This window comes from Mus pahari, chromosome 5, assembly GCF_900095145.1.
Source record: "Mus pahari chromosome 5, PAHARI_EIJ_v1.1, whole genome shotgun sequence".
In the NCBI taxonomy this organism is placed as follows: domain Eukaryota; kingdom Metazoa; phylum Chordata; class Mammalia; order Rodentia; family Muridae; genus Mus; species Mus pahari.
Genome location: NC_034594.1, coordinates 132,092,377 through 132,098,399, shown reverse-complemented (window position 1 = coordinate 132,098,399; position 6,023 = coordinate 132,092,377). Strand labels below are relative to the sequence as shown.

At 41.9% G+C, this 6,023-nt stretch overlaps 1 pseudogene; it reads left to right on the top strand.

The window, feature by feature from the left end:
* Positions 1 to 1,896: 1,896 nt before the first annotated feature.
* Positions 1,897 to 3,718, top strand: LOC110322032 (annotated as a pseudogene).
* The last annotated feature ends 2,305 nt before the right edge of the window (positions 3,719 to 6,023 follow it).

Sequence of the window (6,023 nt, the reverse complement as noted above, 5' to 3'; positions counted from 1 at the left end):
TGCTCTAAGGTCTTTCACTCTCTGCAATTTGTCTAGTTGTGGTCACTGTTTTGGTCCCATCTTCTGTAGGAAGAAGTTTTTCTGATGAGTGCTAAGGAAGTCACTGATCTATGAGTATATCACAATATCTATAGGAGTCATTTTATTGCTATGTTTGGAGCTGGAGAGATAGTTCAATGTTTAAGAGAACTCTTTGCTCTTGAAGAGGACTGGGGTTAACTTTCCAGCACTCACATAGTGGTGGCTCACAACTACCTGTAACTCCAATTCCAGGGCATCTAATGACTCTTCAGGCTCTGCAGGACTTGAAAACATGATTCTATTGCTTCTGCCCCTTAAGCATAGGGCTTCTAAATGTATATCACCATAGAGAGATGGAATGCTAGAGATCATGAACCCACATTATCTTTTGCTATCTTCATTCCTCTTTAAAAACTGTATTACATTTACTTATATGAATGCGTGCCACAGGTCAGAGGACAACTTGTCGAGATTGACTGTCTCTTTTTAACATGTGGGATCGGGGATCACCTCAGGTTGTCAGGCTTGCCAGCCAGCATCTTGGCATCTCTCTGGCCTAGGCATATATTACTATCTCTGAGGTTTAACCAAACTAATGCATGTATAGCTATTGGGTAAATTGTTTAGAATATAGTAACTTAGCAAATGACTGGCATCTACCAACCCACAGGGTAATAATGTCATATGATAACATCTGAAATGTATAACGGAGCTTTATGTTTGTTTGTTTCCCTGTAATCCTCCTGTCTGAGGTTCCCACCAGCATATTTGATAAATTTATGGATTTTTTGCTTTTTTTTTGTTCTGTGATTATAAAAATTCTACCATGATATAACATATTTCCAGACAGCCTAAGTCCATGAACCTGGACCATGGGAGTTCATATTTGGGTCAGAATGAACTATATTTAATTCATTTACTTAAACAAGAACAATGACAATTATTTCCTGGTTTCCAGGGAAAAGATACCAGGAAAGCCAACTTCATTAATTCACAGACAGAAACTGGAGAATTTTTGGTTGCTAGAAAGGAATCATTTATAGATGTGGACATCGTGATGCAGTAGGCAGAGGAGAGAATGCAATGAAACATTCTAATAATACCAAAGGAACACGTGTGGGTGTCTGTGGTGCTGCTATGCCAAAGATGTACTAATGACTTGAATGGCTGCTAACACAGGGATGAGGACAATCATGTGAGTTAGGAACAATCTAGGACACTGGTCACAGTATGCTGCTGCTGATATCTTGCCCCCAGAACCTGTGAGAGAGATTCAGGCTGATGCCCTCCTACCCCACTTAACCAAGCGCTCGGTTCTCAGAGCAGGAGACAATCTTGCCACTGTTCTCCACCCTATTCCAAACCATTGATTCAGATATTTTGCCTGCGGATAAAGATTCTGTCATAAGAGAAAGTGCCTAACCTCTTCTCAAAGGAACTGACTTGTAAAAGCTAAGTTTAAGGACATGAAAAGGAGAGGTGACAGGAAGAAGGGAAATAGGGAAGACAGTCATAATTTGAGGAAAGTATGGACTGGATCCTAAGCGGGTAGAAGAAACCTAGGACCTGAACCACTAAAGAGAAGCCTTCCTGAGCTCAGAAAGGCTATCAAACACTGACCCGACCTCAGTCCCAAAAATCAAACTAAACTTGATTAAATTGTTAAAGAGAAATACAGGCTTTGGAGTATTATCAAAACAAGAGAACAGACAGCCAACAGTTAGTGGACTTTAAAATCTGAGTGCCTGTGATCATAAAGCGAAAGGAAGGGATTCTGAGCACTTGGGAGGCAGAGGCAGGCAGTTCTCTGAGGACAGCTGGAACGACATAGAAAAAAAAAAAAAACCTGTCTAAAAAAATATATAAATAAAAGTCTTGTTATCCCTGCTACCAAGGCAGAGCCGCCTGAGTAATTAGACTGAGGAAGTGCTGGACATGGACTTGCTCCATCAGCAAACTGACCTTGGGGACTTGAATGCCATCTCCTACCTCTCCAAGTACATCCTCATCATGATGGTTTTGCTGTGTGAGCCAGTTCGAGATGAAGCTGTGCAGAGATTTGAATTTGCAGATCCTGACTGGCTACTGAGGTTCGATGCTAATTGCAGTTCACTAACCTACTCTTGGCTGACCTGAGCAGGGCCAGCAGACAGACACTGGGCAGCCATTGTCTAGACCTCCTCCTCCTCCTCCTCCTCCTTCTCCTCCTCCTCCTCCTCCTCCTCCTCCTCCTCCTCCTCCTTTCATGTGGAAGAGGTTTTATTGAAAGGGAGACACAGGTAGTGGCAGAAAGAGATGAGGGGAAGAGAGCTAGAATGTCTTCTTGCTCCTCCCTGGCCTATCGGTTCTCACTTTTTCCAAAAAGGACCTTTAGGTCATCCTTAGCTCGACAGGACCCTAGGACCCTTTATATTAAGATGCTACGGGGGATCTCTCAGGTCCTGGGACACATGAAAATGGACATGGTGAACTACACCATCCAGAGCCTCCAGCCCCAGCTGCAAGAACACTCCATCCAGTTTGAGCATGTTCAGTTCCAGGAGAGCTTCAACAAAGAGCCCAGCCTCCTCAACCACACTAAGAAGTGGCTTACCCAAGCAGCCACACAGCTCATCCCCTCTTTAAAGATTTATTTATTTTATGCATATGAGCACATACTGTAGCTGTACAGATAGTTGTGAGCCTTCATGGGGTTGTTTGGAATTGAATTTATGACCTCTGCTTGCTCTGGCCCATAGATTTATTTATTATTATAAATTAGAACACTGTAGCTGTCTTCAGACGTTCCAGAAGAGGGCGTCAGATCTCATTACGGGTGGTTGTGAGCCACCATGTAGTTGCTGGGATTTGAACTCAGGACCTTCAGAAGAGCAGTCAGTGCTCTTACCCGATGAGTCATCTCGCCAGCCCCAATCTCAATTATTGAGAATTATAATTGTAGAATTATAATTGGGATAACTTGTAGAATTATCCCTTCTACAAGTTGTTTTGACACAGGACTGCTCCAGCTCGACTGGCCTGTCTCCCAGTGATGTGGCTGTTCCAGAGCCGCTCAGTCCCTGCCATGGTGCTGTCTCAGGGATTCCTGAACCTTCTCACCTGGGACCATGAGAATGAAGAGTTTCCTGAGACCCTGCTGGCGGACAGAAGCCAGCTGCAGGAGCTGGAGTCGCAGCAGAACCAGCTAACATAATTGCCTCACTGGTAGCCAGTGACTTCTCGGGCAGTGTTCTGTTTGGCTCATCCCAGTTTGTGGATAAGCCAAAAGGAATCACTAAGTCCCTGGTGGAGGATTTCACCTCCAGGACGGAGGAAGAAATGCAGACTGTGACTGAGCAGATGACCCAGGAAATCCACCAGAGTCTCAAGAATATGGGCCTGGCTGCTCTGAACAGCGAGGATACAGTGTCTCTGATAGGGCAGCTCCAGAACATTGCCAAAAAGGAAAACTGTGTCCGCAGCATCATTCATCAACCGATCCACTTGTTCAAGTGCTGCTTTTCTGGGTGTGCAGCGATCTCTCTTGGACCTTCCTGCGGGCCTCACTCTGATTGAAGCGGAGCTGGCAGAACTGGGCCAGAAGTTTGTCAGACTGACACATCACAATCAGCGGGTGTTTGCCCCTTGTTACATCAAGATCTTAAAAACCCTCATCTCCCCAGCCCAGACCCTGACCAGCTATTTCGGGTCTCTCTGATTGCATCGGCTCGGAGCCCTGGCACCCTGGACTCATGAGAAAACCCATCTTCCTGGGATAACATCACCAGTGAGCAGCAGAGCTGTGGGTTCCCTCTGACCCCAACCCCAACCTCGTAGACAGCACAACAGGGCTAAAAACCGACTCATACCCTCTCCATAATAAACTTCTGAAAGAGAGAGAGAGAGAGAGAGAGAGAGAGAGAGAGAGAGAGAGAGANAGAAGAAGAAGAAGAAGAAGAAGAAGAAGAAGAAGAAGAAGAAGAAGAAGAAGAAGAAGAAGAAGAAAAGAAAAGAGAAGAGAAGAGAAGAGAAGGGAAGGAAGGAAGGAAGGAAGGAAGGAAGGAAGGAAGGAAGGAAATGTCTTCCCAAGCTGAGCTGAGTGTGCACATCTAAAGCTACACTTCCCAAAAGAGCAATATCCTAGATCTGACATCTGTGTGAGTGTATACATGTGTTCATGGGTTTGTGTATACATGTGTGCGTGCATGTGTGTGCATGCTATAAATGTGAATAGAATAGAAAGATGTGAAATTAAAGAGATAGGCCTGTGTCCTTATGAGTTCTGCATATTAATTACATGCAATGTATATAATTTATAGATATTTCTTTCCATTCTGTAGATTATCTCTTTACCCTGCTGCTTGTGTCTTTTGTTTTATAGAAGCTTTAAGCTAGATATAATCTTAGTTGTACATTTCTGTGTGTTCATTGTGCTTTGGTACCCATTTCCAAACCTCTTCTCTACTCCAAGGTCCTGAAGAGTTTTCTCTGGCTGTTATTGCAAGATATATTACTTGATTATCAACAACCATACTTCTTGCCTGGTGTACTAGTTACTTTTCTCATTGCTATGACAAAAGATGGAAGTAACTTAGGGAAGCATTTATGTAGGATCGTTCCATCATAGCAGAGAAAGAAAAACAAACAAAACAACAACAACAACAAAACATGATGACAGTGAGTCTGCAGTCAGGAAGCAGAAAGAGATGCTCATACTTAGCTTGCTTTCTCCTTTCCTACTTTTTATTCAGTCTGTGACCTCAGCTCTGGGTGGATATTTCCTTTTCAGTTTAATCACCCTCTAAACACCCTCAGACATTTGCCCAGCTGTATGTCATCTAGATCATTCTTAAATCCAGTTAGGTTGACAGTGAATGAATGAATGCTTTGCTGTTTTTTGTTTATTCATTTATTTATTTATTTATTATTTTCTGTGCCTCTCTGATTTCACTGTGGTCTCCAGGGTTGGGACTCAGCTCATCACACTCATGTAGCCAATGTCTTTAGCTGCTGAGCCATCTCATGGGAGTTATATGGTTTATGTTTATAGTTATTTCAAGTACAACTACTTGGTTGATTTCTTTTTTTTTTTATAATTGGTATGCATGTATAGAAATGCTTCTGACTTTTGCATATTGGTTTTGTGTCATTTGATTCAGAATATTTTAATACGTTTTGGTGGCTTCTCCAGGGTTTTATATGCTATGATGATGTCGTGTCATCTTGTATATGTTATGATGGTGTTGTGAGTGTCATCTTGTATATGTTATGATGATGTCGTGAGTGTCATCTTGTATATGTTATGATGATGTTGTGAGTGTCATCTTGTATATGTTATGATGATGTCGTGAGTGTCATCTTGTATATGTTATGATGATGTCATAAGTGTCATCTTGTATATGCTACGATGATGTCATGAGTGTCATCTTGTATATGCTATGATGATGTCATGAGTGTCATCTTGGCTGTTTTACTTCCTTCTTTCTCACTTGGACTCCCTTCACTTTTTCTTTTGTATTATTGCTCTAGATACAATTTTTGACACTGTACTGACCTAAATAAATAAATAAGTAAAAGTGGTTAAAAAAAACCCAGCATGATCAGCTTTTCCAGAGCTTAGAAAGCTTCCAACTTTTTTTCAATTTAATGTTAGTCACAGGATGACAGGAGATGACATTTATTATGTTGGGCAGAGTTTTTCATTATGGAAATAATGCCAAGTTTATGAAATGTATTTTTCTGCATCTACTGAGATCATATGTTATTTTGTTCTAAATTCTGTTGATTTGGTAAATAATGTGTATTCGTATATATTAGACTATTCTTGCATCCCTGAATGTAACCTGATTTTTTTTTTAAAGATTTATTTATTTACTATATGTAAGTACACTGTAGCTGTCTTCAGACACTCCAGAAGAGGGTGTCAGATCTTGTTACGGATGGTTGTGAGCCANCATGTGGTTGCTGGGATTTGAATTCTGGACCTTTGGAAGAGCAGTCGGGTGCTCTTACCCACTGAGCCA